Here is a 15,344-nt window from a genome sequence, read left to right as displayed (position 1 = left end):
GTGCAAGTGAATGGGACAGCCAGGTGACGAAAGCAGTGGACTAACTGTGAGTACTTTTACAATTGTTAAAGAAGTAACAACCTTAAATCAAGTGTCGTAAGGTTCAGTGTTTGAATAGTGGTCAAATAATATTCGTGATGTAATTTATGAATGACCCCTTGGCAGAAAAAGAAGTCCTCATCGTCAGTTTTCAAATGATACATTGACATTTGACTCCCTTAACCTTAATTATATTAGTAGTGTTGTGCAAATTTGAACTTAGTGTTGAAGAATTGAAAAACTTTAAAATTCATCATCATCGAATCAAGAATCAAGTCAATTTGAACTTTAAGTGCATTAGCTTATTAACTTAGAATAATTTAGTTTTAAGGAAAGTAATTCAGACGGGGAACCTATGCCCGATTTTTGGTAGAAATTATATCTTAAAAACACTTGTAAAATTTTAAAAACTTATTCTATAGACTTGTAAATGTTTCAAAGTTTATTAAATTGGTCCTATAAACACTTGTAAAATTTGTTAACTTATTCAGTTGTAGACTTTGACTAGAAACACATTTACATAGCTAACAAAATGGAAGCCTTGATTGCAGGCCAAGAGGATATAAATCAACGTATAAATAAAGCTCGAACGAATTATAAAAAATCTCCGAAAGAGCGTATAACGGCAAAGTATATAGAAGTTAGGATAGAAACTTTGGATGAATTGTGGACTGATTTTTTGTTGGGTCACAAAAGATTAATGGAAAATCATCACAAAGAAATAAAGTCGTCAACATATGTTCAGAACGATATGTATGATGTAACTCAGGAGTTGTATGTGGAGTACAAAACTGAATTAAAATCAGCTGCTGAAGCTTTAGTTACTAGCAATAGTCAAGAACAATTATTACAAATCCCAGGTACCTCATCGGCTGCAATAAAAAACAATTCAGTGAAATTACCCAAAATTGTTATTCCGACTTTTTCGGGCAATTATACTGAATGGACTACTTTCCGAGATTTATTCGAGTCCCTTATTCACAATAATGACTCCATAGACAATGTACAAAAAATGCACTATTTAAAAGGGTATTTAACTGGAGAGGCGGAACAATTGCTCCGCCAAATTCCGATATCTAATTCCAATTATAACAAATGTTGGGAATGCTTAAAACAAAGATATGGCAATAAAAGATTTATGTGTCAAACAATTTTAAAACGCTTTTTATCTCAGAAAAACGCAACTTGTGAGTCTGCAATTTTTTTAAAGGAATTAATTGACACTAGTTCAGACTGTCTACATGCTCTCAAAAATATAGGTATTGATGTCAATGCTTGGGACGTCATAGTTATTCATTTGCTCACTCTCAAGTTAGACCCAGAAACAAGAAAACAGTGGGAATTAACTGCATCATTGCAAACTACAGAAGAGACCTTACCTACCTTTGAACAATTTAAGGAATTTATAACAAATCGATTTAGAGCTTTAGAGTTTATAGAAACCAAGAAAACTAATTATCATAACCCCACACCTATGACTCATAAAGCACGCGCCTTGCATGTAGTTCAAAGCAGTCAATGCCCGTTTTGTTCAGAATCTCACAAAATAATATTCTGTAAGCAATTTGTAAAACAAGACGTAGACTCACGACGCGAATTCGTCCATACCAAGGGTTTATGTTTCAACTGTTTAGGCGGATTCCATTCAGCGAAGGTATGCCAGAATCCCACACCATGTAGAGTTTGTAAACGTCGCCATCACTCATTACTTCATCCAAAAAGTGGTCCTGGGGCTAGTGTTTCTTCCGACGAGGTAGTTGAAGGTACAACCAATGTTGGTACAGTGGAAGAGAACTCCGAAGAGATGGAAGAATTATATGATTCTGAGCCAACCAATATTACGACTTGTTTTTCTTCTGGAAATCATGGTCAAGTGCTGTTGGCCACTGCAGTTGTTGGAGCCCAGTCGAAGAACAATGAATATTATCCTGTGCGAGCTATGATAGATCCAGGTTCTCAAGCTTCATTTATTACGGAAGCAGCTGCTCAATATCTGGGACTGAAACGTATACCAATCCGCAGTAACATTTTTGGTCTGGGAGGACAGAAGAATGCAACACCAAAGTCGAGAGTGATAATAAATTTGCAATCATTGATACATCCTGAAGAAAAGCTTTCAGTAAAGGCATATGTACTGAGTACAATTACTACGATTATGCCAGCCAAGAAAGTAGTAGATTTGGGCTCAATAGACGTCACAGGATTACCACTGGCTGATCCAAATTATCACACGCCTAACAAAATTGACGTCTTGTTAGGTGCAGTCGTTTACAGCCAGATTGTTTCAGGGGAAATAAGGAAAAATAAAGAAAAAACTCTTGTAGCCCAAGCAACTTCGTTGGGTTGGATTATAGCGGGAGCGACTAGATCCAGCAATAATGTATCTAATGTGTCTGTGTTCCATACTTACCTTGTTGAGGATGATCTGCTTAAGAAATTCTGGGAATTGGAGTCTGACGTCTCTATGGTCAAAAGTCACGACCTGTGGACAAAAGAAGAGAAAAGATGCGAAGAAATATTTGCAGCTTCCACTACTAGAGATGATACGGGAAGGTATATTGTGAAGCTCCCGTTTGCTGATGACGACCCTAGATGCAAATATAGCCAATCTAGAGATGTTGCAAAAAATAGATTTTATGCACTGGAAAAGAGATTAAATAAAAATCCAGAACTTTTATCACAATATAAAAAGGTTATAGATGAATACTTACAATTAGGACACATGGAGAAAGTGCCTGAAAAAGAAAAAAGTCAAATAGACGCGGTATACTTACCACACCATGCTGTGGTGAAAAAGGAGAGAGAAACAACCAAAGTTAGGGTTGTTTTCGACGCTTCCTGCAAAGGAAAGAATGGAGTGTCATTAAATGATAATCTTATGATTGGACCGAAATTACAACCAGATTTACGACATTTAGTACTTCGCTGGAGACTATATCCCATTTCGCTAGTATCAGACATCGTAAAGATGTATAGACAAGTCAAGGTTAAAGAAGAAGACGTTAATTTTCAAAGGTTATTATGGAGAGATAGTCCTGATTCAGAGCTGCACGATTATAGACTTCTCAGAGTAACTTTTGGTACTGCTAGTGCACCATACCTGGCAGTCAAAGCTTTACAACAAATAGCTCTAGATGAAGGAGAAAATTATCCTTTAGCCATTGAAAGAGTACGCAAAGACTTCTATATGGATGACCTAATGACAGGTTGCGAAACGGAAGAAGAAGGGATTGAAATTTACAGAGAAATGACTGAATTATTGGGGAAGGCTGGATTTACTTTACAGAAATGGACGACTAGCAACAATACCTTATTAGAGATGATTAAAAGAGAGAAAGAGGATGTAGGAAGTGGAATTGAAATTAAACAGGATGAAATAATCAAAATTTTGGGACTTACCTGGAATCGAGAAAGTGATGAATTTCACTACGCCGTGTCACTGCCAACTATTAAAATACCGGTAACAAAAAGAAATATAATTTCGGATATTTCAAGACTATTTGACCCATTGGGTTGGGTTGCTCCTAGTGTGATTTTAGCAAAGGTTATGATCCAAAAGTTGTGGCTGACAGGAATAACATGGGATGAGGAAGTTCCTAGCAACATAACAAATGAATGGTGTACTTATCGTGAAGAATTGGCAATGCTTACACAGATTCATGTTCCAAGATGGATCGGATTAAAGAAAAATAGCAAGAAAATAGAACTCCATGGGTTTAGCGATGCATCAAAAATCGCATTTGCTGCTGTAGCGTATGCCCGAGTATTAGACGAAACGGGAAAAGTCACGGTTACTCTAGTGTCAGCAAAAACAAAGGTAGCGCCAATTAAACAAGTGTCCATACCCAGGCTAGAACTTTGTGGAGCTGTTCTTCTAACTAGACTTTTAATGGAAATTTCGGAGCATCTGAATGTCGACAAGGGTGACATTCATGCGTGGACGGATTCTACAGTCGTCTTAGCTTGGCTTAACAGCCACCCAAATAGGTGGAAAACATTCGTCGCAAACAGGGTGTCCGAAATATTAACAACGTTAGATGCCAATCAATGGTCTCACGTTCCATCCAAGCTTAATCCTGCAGATTATGCCTCACGAGGTTTGCGTCCATCAGAGCTTGCAACTACTTCAATGTGGTTTAATGGACCAGAGTACCTTAAAAAAGAACCAATAAAATATGAAAGACCAAAAAACATAATCACAGATCTCGAAGTAGCAAGGGCTTTGCATATAACAAGTGATTGTACAATTTGGGATAGGTTTTCATCGTTATCACGACTGATTCGAGTCATTGCTTATTGCAGACGTTTCTTAAACTCAAGAAGACCTGTCACTGAAAGATACGATACAAAATATTTAACCAGTAAAGAACTAAAGGAAGCTCTCGACGTTTGCCTACGACAATGCCAAAGGGAATATTTTGATGAAGAGTTTAAAAAGTTAAAAAACCAGGAAACACAAATGCCACGAGGTTCAAACTTAAAATCCCTGAATCCATTCTTAGATGACCAAGAAATAATGAGAGTTGGAGGACGTTTAGAAAATACTCTCCACTTAAGCAACGATAGGAAGCATCCAATATTACTGCCCAAAATCTCTACATTATCACGTCTTATAGTATTGGACGCTCATATCAAGACTTTACATGGTGCCCCACAAATTATGCAAAATTACATCAATTCAAGATATTGGATTTTAGGCTCAAAAGATTTAGTAAATGCCTGCTTTCGAAAGTGTGTGACTTGTATCAGACATTCTATAGCAAGTCGATCTAAATCGCAATTAATGGGACAATTACCAGAAGCCAGGGTTACACCAGCACGTCCGTTCAAATTTTGTGGTGTCGACTATGCCGGCCCTATCAACCTCCGAACGTCTGGAGGACGTGGACACAGATCCTTTAAAGGATATATATGCCTATTTATTTGTATGTCTACGCGAGCTGTCCATATTGAAGTAGTCAGCAGCCTTACAACTGAAGGATTCATACAAGCCTTCAAACGATTGGTAGCTAGACGTGGTCCCTGTCGAGAAATTTGGAGTGACAATGGAACAAATTTTCAGGGTGCCTCCAGAGAACTGAAATTAATGCTACAAGCAGAGAATAAGAATATGTTCTCAGAAATTGCAGAAGCTTTGGCAACCGAAGGCACCACATGGCATTTTATTCCACCACATGCTCCCAATTTCGGCGGTTTGTGGGAAGCAGGTATCAAATCAACAAAGTACCACCTGAAACGGGTTATAGGTGAATCCACGCTGACTTATGAAGAAATGGCGACGGTGTTGACTCAGGTAGAGGCTTGTCTAAACTCTAGACCTCTAGCCCGTATAAACAATGATCCACACAATACAAATGTTTTGACACCTGGACATTTCTTAGTTGGAGAACCACTGGTTACAGTGCCAGATTATAATTACTCAAACACTAACGTTAGCAGTTTGCGCAGGTGGCAGTTTACGCAACGCATGGTTCAGGATTTTTGGCGTAAATGGTCAAATGAATACCTTACAAGGTTTTTACACCGTTATAAATGGTCTCAACAGACTCCAGAACCCAACATTGGAGATGTTGTCCTAATCAAGGAAGACGACTTGCCACCAAGTCGTTGGCTGCTTGGCAGGATTGTTAACAAACACCCTGGTTCGGACAACATAACTCGCGTTGTTACTTTACGTTCAAAGGGGTCATTAATAAAACGCCCAACCTCCAAAGTGTGTGTTCTGCCAGTTAGTAATTAAGTTGCATGTCAAATTAAAAGCTGTCATTTCCTACTATTAAGTTTCTTCCCGGGCGGACAATCTCGTGTTAGTTTTAAGTAAAATTTCAATAATATGTTTTTATTTATTTTTTTGGTCAGAGATAGACTAGTTTCTAGTTTTAAGTCAGTATGGTTTCTGCCTGTTACTTTTACTCTAATTAAAAGTATTCTTCATATGTACACAATCAGAAGAATATAATATTACTATAACTTAGATTATATAGCTTTACTTTCTTAGTTTGTTATCTTATCTTTTGTAAGCCCCTCAGGAAGGTTTTACACATCTATTCAACGTTTTTATAAAACTCCCGTCACGGTGGGCGGTATTCTCCTGTAATTAAAGAACGTAAGACGTTCCTTGGTGGGCGGAATGTACAACTTGTATTGTATAGCAAGGATAATGTACCAATATCCCGCTAGATGGCGCTGTTCCCTCCGCGCTGATTCGTAGATCGCGGTGATAAGATTTTTCTTAGATTGTATAAGTATCCTGTCATGTTCTTTGTTTACCAACTTCAATAAACCACCTATTTTGGATGAACAGTCTTGTTTGATTTGTTCAAATATATTGTGGAAGAATCTTTTTTGAAACTGAAATAAGAATCTTTCTGTATCCATTTTTTTATTGTTTTCTTTTAGGATTAACCATTTTAGTAACACGGCACGGAAATCACTCATAAAAACTCAAGTGACATCAATGACATATGTGACGCTGACATGATTTCCTTTAATACGGAGATGCAAGTTGCTTATCAAAGAGGTGAAATGTTACAGAATAATCTTTTAAGTTGATTATGGATACCTATTGCGATATTATTCCGTAACATCGATAAGTCGATAAAACAGTTAGGTCAATCCCTCTGACAGTTTGATTTTTGCTATGAAGAATTCCGCTCATTGTTAATAAGGAAACGGAAATAACAAAATAACCGAATTAAATAGCTAACATAAAACTTAAAACCTAAATCAAAGTGATTTGTCAAGATTAAGTTTTCTCCCAAAATGGAATTTCATAGAAAAGATATTCTTCCCTCTTATAACAACTACAAATCCAGGTGTGAAGAGGAAGTTCTCACATCCAAAAGTTTAAAAACATATTAAAGACAGAGCTCATCAAAGGAACATACTATACCATCAATGAATTTTTATCTGACAAAAACTTTGCCCGTGACCAAAAGTATCCCTTCTATTAATTTATTTTATGTGACATAATTTCAATGTATCCGAATGTCAAATTAATGTGCTATAATGTAAATATATAATAGGTTCTAAGCTATCTAGATAATAAGTTAGCTATAAGACTAAATATTTGTACACCTATATGGTAGATCACAGAGTACTATATCATTTCACTGTCATCTGTATTATAACCTGTGTTTCACAAATAAAATATTACTTACTTACATATTAAGTTTATTAGCGAGTAATCTAAAAATAAATAAAAGTAATCTTAAAATAAACTACTAAAAACTAGCACTATTTATAAATTGTGTGCTGTTTAAATTTCCACCCTGTATGCTACCTCAATGGTTTTTGCAGTTAAACTTGCCAGGGTGGACAATTAAAAAGGACAACGTAATTTACTCCAGAATTAAAGAAAATGGCGCGCATGCCTGCCCACCAGATGGTCTTTAAATTTAAAGCTTTGTCTGACCTTACCCCTTAGTAATTAGTCTCCGATAATTCTACCAACATAATGTTTATTTGTTCTTATAATAAGCTGTAGTTATCTTACGAATGTGTTTGTTAATTATTTTAAAGGGTTAAGTGAAATTTAACGGTAGCCATAATTTGATATCACGTAACCGTTTTTTAAATATGTACCTTTGAAAACTATATTGCCTCTTAACGTTTTTTTAATAGGTACCTGGTCAGACATATAAGATTTTGTGACAAAAACGAGTGCTTGAGAAAATGAAACATCGACACAATAATAACATCAGTCAGTCACAGTAATACACAGACAGACACAGTAATAATGTCAGTCATAGATTAATAATAAAAAGATGTAAATTCTACTTACTGTCATTTACCGGGACATTTTTAGAATGCAAATCAATTACAAATCCGACTGTAATTTCTTTATTAGATATACTAAAACGTAAACTGTAGAATACTGTGTGAGAAAATAACAACAATGTGTATCAAAGAAGATATCGAACGTATTGTGTATAGGGATTGCAATCTGGTCCGGCGGATCCGGTAATCCGGCCGGATCCGGCACTTTTCAGGAGCTATCGGATCCGGTAAAAATCACCGGATCCGGACCGGATCCGGTAAAAATCACCGGATCCGGACCGGATCCGGTAAACTAAAAAAAAACGCCTAAATACAGCACGCGCTGTGCATTTCAGATAAGGAACAGGCGACGGATGCGTGGTATGAAGTTGAACAGAACAAAAAACGAAAGAAAACGTTTAAATTTAGTAAGATAAATATATATTTATTATGACAATGACTAGGAACAGAAGAGGATTTCTTCTTCTTTCATGTTGGTGGCACGATTTGACGATTACATAAATACCGCAATAGAAGGAAAAATTAACGGATGGAGATGCCATGGAAGGCATTTGTAATTATGCTAAAGAGAAGGTTAATGTCGTGTCATAATGTTGTGATAGGAGATTAAAAGTAAACAAATGAGCAGGATTAAGTCGGCGGTACTCAACCAACTACAGTTGGGCAACCGACTACAGTTGGATCAAGATGTGTGAATGAATAAATGACAATATTGATAATCTTTAGTTTTCTCCGATATATGTATATATATATATATATGATAAAATATAGATTCTTTTCTATTCAAATTTAAGAGAGAATCTTTTGTCTTTACAATTTCATCCAATCTTATGCAATTTCCTTCATCTCCTGGTACATGCTACTCTACGTCTAGCCAATTTTTTTATTTGATCTATGTAACTTTTCTTAGGGAGTCCCTTTCCGCGATGGTTTTCAATCATACATTCTATTATTTTTCGCATGAGATCGTCGCGTCGTGTGTTGTTCATTATAATTTGAGCAATATACTATTCTATAAATTAAAAAAAGTTATTTTTTTTTTTAAGTCATACAGTCTACTACTTTCTCGGACGAAAAAATTAAAGCAAGATAATATTAGAGCGCATTTAATATCATAATTGGTTAAAAGTAAAATATCTTCTTTTGTTACTAGAATCAAAAAGAAGACCAAGAGTGCTCACTCCATACAACGGTTTTGTTACCAAAACACTAATACTATTATTTTCGTAGTTTACATCTAGCGTCACGTAGCGGATCTCTCAGTACTGCTACTCGACAATGGAAATCGCGGCAAACAAAAAGTCTAATGCTCAACGATTTTCAAGTAATATTATAACCAGACCAGAGTAAGCGTAGGAGTTGAAAATAGAGTTCAGCTAGTACTGAGAGTTCCGCTACTCGATGCTGGATGTCGTCTACGAAAACAATAAGCGTTTTGGTACCAAAACTGATGTATGGAGTGAGCACTCTATGTATTTCTTTTTTCTCTATGCTAGAATGGATGTCAACTTTAGAGTCTGTGCGGAAAAAGAAGAGCCGTGGAATGTATGGGGCCCAATATAGACTCTACAACGAATTCAATCAAAGAACAGTTACGAAAACTTGCCCTTTCAAGGAGCTCCAATTCCCACCCCACATCCCATCATCAGGCTTTGGAAACTAATCAAATTTATAATTGTAAACGAAAATTTGAGCACTTGCAAATGGTTAAATATAATAAATTACCGATTTCAAATTTTGTTTTTAAAGTGATATTGACGTTGTGACACTTTTTACTACCAAGTTCTATTTTATTGTTAAGAAGTTATTTATTCAAATTATAGATTTAGGAATACGTATTACGCAAAAAACTAAAAGAATATGTCATTTAATTAACTTTAATGAATGAATGAATGAAATTGCGGACACGGATCCGGCCGGATTGGAAATCAATCCGGTTTGCAATCCCTAATTGTGTATTTCGCAGTAGCTATCATTTTATACAATGTATATCTTGAAAACGATATTGCCGCTTAACCTCTGCGATCTAATTGTGGAAAATTGCGATATGGTGGTTTGCCTTTTGAATAAAAATAAAAAAAACGCCTTTTTAGGGTTCCGTAGCCAAATGGCAAAAAACGGAACCCTTATAGATTCGTCATGTCCGTCTGTCTGTCCGATTATGTCGCCGCCACTTTTTTCCGAAACTATAAGGGCTATTCTGTTCAAACTTGGTAAGTAGATGTATTCTATGAACCGCATTAGGATTTTTAGACAAAAATAGAAAAAAAAACAATTAATTTTGGGGGTTCCCCATACTTAGAACTAGTGTTGAGTTGCTCACTCGTGAGGCACCTCATTTGTACCACTCATTTAGCTAAATTGTCGCAGAACTTCACACCGCATAAATGTCATACATCACTCCTCAATTAATTTTACTCATTTACTCGCGCGCATCACACACAGCTCTTACCACTCAAACCATTCAAACACTTCAAATTTAAAAAAAAAACTCTCAGCCTTTCAAACTCACTCGCGTTCCTCACAACTCGCAAGAGAGTCGCGAGGCGCTCGGTGCTCGCCGACATTCAAATGAAGAAATGAGTCATTGACGTCATCGCATTTATCGCTCACACTATCAACTGCCCAACTACAAACCTTATTGCAAGGACAAAAGGTCCACCGAGAAATGCGTTGTGTTTGTAGTGTTTGTACCATTCACTCGCCTCACTGTGACATCCCTCAAAAATCCTTTCAAAATGAAACAATGAATTAGATTTACCAAAAGAGGGAGTGAGACAGACACGCGCCGTGCTTCAATAACACCTCATCGAAAATACGTTAAAAATGAAACACGAAAGAAAACTAGCGTAAGCGTCCGCAAGCTTACATACATATTACTCCATTTTGATCCTAGCATTGCTAAGTTACTTGTCAAAAGCGAAAAATCTAAGTCATCAAAGAACCTACCGAAGAAAGTTTTTTCTCTCTGTCGCACTTGTAATTTCATACGTAAGTGCGACAGCAAAGCAAAACTTCGTGGTTCGCGGTAGGCCTCCATATTTGTTAGCTATTATTGTACTAACGCGCTTACCAGTATAACCTGACCTCAAGACTCATATTGCTGGTGTCATGTATAATCTGAATCAATTAGACTGGACAGTGAAATGGTTACTTGATAAGCGATTGAAATGCCAACCAAGTCTCACTGGGCATTTACGAAGCTTGCTTAAAAACAGTTATCGTTTAAGAGACCAAAATATTATTTAAATTATTGAAATATAATATAGTGGCGTACACAAAATATGAAATTTTACATTAGTTTATTAATAAAAAAGTAAATATAATTTGTATAGGTGAAATAACCATGTACATTTTAACGATTTGAATTTGTAATACTTTTTGTTAACGTGCTTCGTATAGTATTTCGATCATTTATGATTTTGACATATTTATAGTACGAGAAACTCGAAAAAGTTGTTCGTAATCTTTAGTTGTGTTTTATAAATAGTGATCAGTGACCATTCTTATAATTATACCAAAATAACAATATATTAACATTGTTTTCGCGATAAAATATACCTGTGGGTCTTTCTTTGTGTCTTTTGCATACAAAAATCAAGTGTATATTACACGCCGGTGGCATTACCGCGCGAACGTTATTGAGGCTTTCGTTTGTTATCATATTACAATGCTATTATTACTGATAAATTATGAGGTGGTAAGTTAGTAATATCTATATAATAATGGTACAAAAAATATTGGATTTGTTCTCCTTAGTTTGTTAATTGTTTGTTTGGTAGTTTATGGTTAGTATTTATTTCAATATATGAATGTTAAACTTAAAATGATATCAAGTAGCAAGGATTGATACTGAATAATCTAACAATAAAAATAATAAACTGCTAAATTAGAACAAGTTTCATAAAAGCATCAAATTAAGTTGCAATAGGATGTATGTACTTTAACTCCTTAGTTTGATTCTTAAATGGTTGTTAAAGTTCTGTTTTAAACCTCCAGAATTGCACTCCAATTAAATATTTAAAAGGAAGTTTAGCAATGCCTAAATATGTATTTACATTAAATATGGTTTGCAGCGTTGGAGTTGATGGAATAGTCGATGCTGCAAAAGTGCTAGTACCTCTCCTCATTTGAAGTAAGACATTGTAACACCTCATTTTAGAGAATGAGGTACTCATACAAACTCATTTGAAATTGATGTCCTACCCATCACTACTTAGAACTGAAACTCAAAAAATCTTTTTTCATCAAACCCATACGTGTGGGGTATCTATGGATAGGTCTTCAAAAACGATATTTAGGTTCCTAATATCATTTTTTTCTAAACTGAACAGTTTGCGCGAGAGACACTTCCAAAGTGAAAACATGTGTAACTTCTAAAATAACAGAATGAAAAATCTAAAAAAAATATATGATATACATTACCATGCAAACTTCCACCGAAAATTGGTTTGGACGAGATCTAGTAAGTAATTTTTATAATAAGTCATAAAATAAAAATATTTTTTTATTCATTACACCCATACGTGTGGGGTATCTACGGATAGGTCTTCAAAAATAATATTGAGGTTTCTAATATCACTTTTTCTAAACTGAATAGTTTGCGCGAGAGACACTTCCAAAGTGGTAAAATGTGTGTCCAAAGTGGTAAAATGTTGAACGAGATCTAGTAAGTAGATTTTTTTTTAATACGTCATAAATGGTGCGGCACCCTTCATGCGCGAGTCCGACTCGCACTTGGCCGCTTTTTTTTAATAGGTCATAACAAAATAATAAGTGTTGACGCCGTTTTTTTTTGTTTTGCTTCAAAATGCATCCTTAGATATCAACGAAAAATTAATTAACAAGTACACACAAAGCGGTATAGAGGAGCGGTAAAATTTAAAACTATACGAGATAACCATTTTTCTTAGGAGGTACGCGGCCGATTTCAATAAAAAAAAATACTTATTCATAGATTTTTTTTAAATAATTTTAGTCACGGCTTGGAATCAAACCTGGGGAAATCTGTCGACACATCCCTGTCCACATCAAATAAAAAATAATAATTTCCCATTTGGATGAAACATCACCTGTAAACATAAACGCAGTATTTTTTTCCTATAAAATAGTCATGAATACTTCAATTCAACAACCCACTACTTTTGACGGGCTAATCCGTGACATGTAAGTGGGTCAAAATTATTTTCGTTCGTCGTCTTCTATCAAATAAATAAAAAAAATCGAGTGCTATTGCATGTTTTTCTAGCTGTAGATTATAATTTATCTGAGAAAAATAAAAACAATATTCATTTCAATTCATTCAGGTCACGTGTCCGTCTTACGAATTTTCAATCTGACGAATCTGACGATCACGTGACCTGTAGCGAGTTTAACATTTTTTCCCCATCACAAAAAGTGCACAGCGCCGCTAAAGAAGTTTTCACTTCAAAAATAATTTCAAGCAAAAAGCTACACTCCGTCACATTCCTGGGGGACAAGTCAAATTTATTTAATAAAGAAAAAGTCGTATCTTAAAATTGTATTGAGATGTCAAACTGCGACCTTAATCATAGTTCAGCTGAAGTTCAGAGATAACAGAAACTGACCTATCTTCGAAGTTGGTAGTGAAACGTTATTATTATGTAGCTACCTACTGTTTGGGTCTATCAACAGTATCAACCGACCTTACCATTTCAATAATGTGGCGGGGCATAAACAATTCGAATTAAAATACAAATACTGATACAGGCTGATAAAGGCCCTCTTGATTGTTCAAAAATTAATGAAAAAGTTACATTTTATCCACATGTGGGGCAAAGTAATCAGATGCAAATTTTGAGTTGTTTCCTTATGTTAGCTAGTAGAATTGACTTTTAAATGATGATTTTGAATGATATTTTTTTATTACGTTCATTTGGATTTGATTTGTTTTGTTTTTTTTTTTGGCATTTCATAGATAATTTTTTCCTCGCGTTGGTGTTGTGAAATTTTTTGTGTTTCACTCGGAGGTAAAGTTTGTTTAACCCTCATGCCTTGAAACCCTCGCAATGCTCGAAATTCCACTTCGCGAACCACTCGCTACTCGCTACGCTCGTAGCTTAATTTTGGAATCTTTTACTTGCTCTGGTATCAATATTAGCACGAATGGTAAAACAACAACTTTGCTCCATTGTAAAACAAATAACTATTATCTTCATAGTATGTGTAAGGACTGGAGTATCCTTATGTACTCGTATTGCGTGAAACGCGTCCGTTCGACAATTATGTAAGCTTATAAATTGTGTTCGGTTTGAATGGAGCCATCTTGAAAAATGCTCGTATTTTGGTCTGAGGAGTTCTTCCTGAATGCTAAAAAACTAGTGGCTCATGAGCTACAAGCGAACCTCGACATGGCTTCGTCGTTGGAAAAATCCAAAAAGAAAATCGACGAAAAAATTTATGGTGCTTCTTTTCGCATGATTACTCTAAACTATTACTACTACAACAATGGAGGTCCTTACAGGTACTCGGACCTAACCAGTTCTATACGATGCGACCTCTTTGACGGCCGCAACCCAAGTGAACGAGCCTGTCCTAGTTACTCCGCTTCCCCACCACTTGCTAAAACTACTGTGTTGCCAACCGTACAATGTTATTTTCCCAACTACCCCTGAATTAATCGGGGTAACGTAATAATGTTTCCACAGTAGAATTATTATTTAACGGCTATCTTAAATGTAAACATATATAATCATGACATTATCTATTATAAGGCAATGTCTTACTTGAGAGAATAACTCGCGAACGCGAAGCGGCGCAGTGCGGCGCGGGTGAATTCAATCCTTTGATGCCTATGGAAGTGTCCTACGCGTGGGCGATCTCCGAATGCCGTTGGGCCGCCGCGCCGCGTCGCATCGCATTCGCGAGTCATCGCCCACGTAAGCCGCGCTGTAATTAGGTATTAAACCTGCTTAAAAATATTACGAGAATCGGTTGAAAAATGCGTCCTGTAGAGGAAAACAGCTGACCACACGCAATATTTTTTATCAAGCTGAAACGGAGACTCGGTCTTTAAACAAAGTATACATAATTTATTATCACGCCTATCTATTATCTATATGTAACTTATGGATTTTTAAGCTTTAAATTATCCAGTATGCTAGTCATAATGACAATTAAATTAAAATAATACACCGATTAAACGTATCGGAATTCACAATTAACGCGACATGTGTCAAATGCGTCGTACATTTATTTTTTAGACGTTTTTGTTTTGTTGATGCTACATGTCTTGCCTATTGTGACTATGCGTGAGTTTAACGTCTGTATTTTTAATTTTAAAGTGGTTTCCGATCGATTTTATTAATAATATCGCTGTGCTATTTCTCGATAATAACAATGAGTGGTCTCCCGTTTTGCTTACTTGCGTATTTTTACATCATGGGACCTCCACACGCGACGACGCCAAGCGACTACAAGGACGTGCTCAGACGGCATCTGAGGAGCGTTAGGAGGAGCTTGCTGGAAGGTCTTCTTGGCGTTCTACCATCCATAACGATGTCGAA

The 15,344-nt window shown here is 36.0% G+C and overlaps 1 protein-coding gene and 1 long non-coding RNA gene across 7 annotated transcripts in view; one reads left to right on the top strand and one right to left on the bottom strand.

Moving 5' to 3' along the window:
• LOC133528313 (protein doublesex) overlaps window positions 1-15,344 on the top strand; it is a 355,787-nt gene that overhangs the window by 44,491 nt on the left and 295,952 nt on the right. The gene's annotated exons all lie outside the window — the stretch shown is intronic.
• LOC133528327 (uncharacterized) overlaps window positions 1-15,344 on the bottom strand; it is a 240,327-nt gene that overhangs the window by 36,091 nt on the left and 188,892 nt on the right. Inside the window, exon 2 of the long non-coding RNA XR_009800985.1 lies at window positions 10,124-12,033. This is a non-coding gene — a long non-coding RNA (uncharacterized LOC133528327). The remainder of the gene's footprint in view (window positions 1-10,123; window positions 12,034-15,344) is intronic.

This window comes from Cydia pomonella, chromosome 19 (assembly GCF_033807575.1).
Source record: "Cydia pomonella isolate Wapato2018A chromosome 19, ilCydPomo1, whole genome shotgun sequence".
Classification (NCBI taxonomy): Eukaryota; Metazoa; Arthropoda; class Insecta; order Lepidoptera; family Tortricidae; genus Cydia; species Cydia pomonella.
The sequence above is the reverse complement of the archived record's forward strand: the minus strand, read 5'-3'. Positions and strand labels throughout refer to the sequence as shown.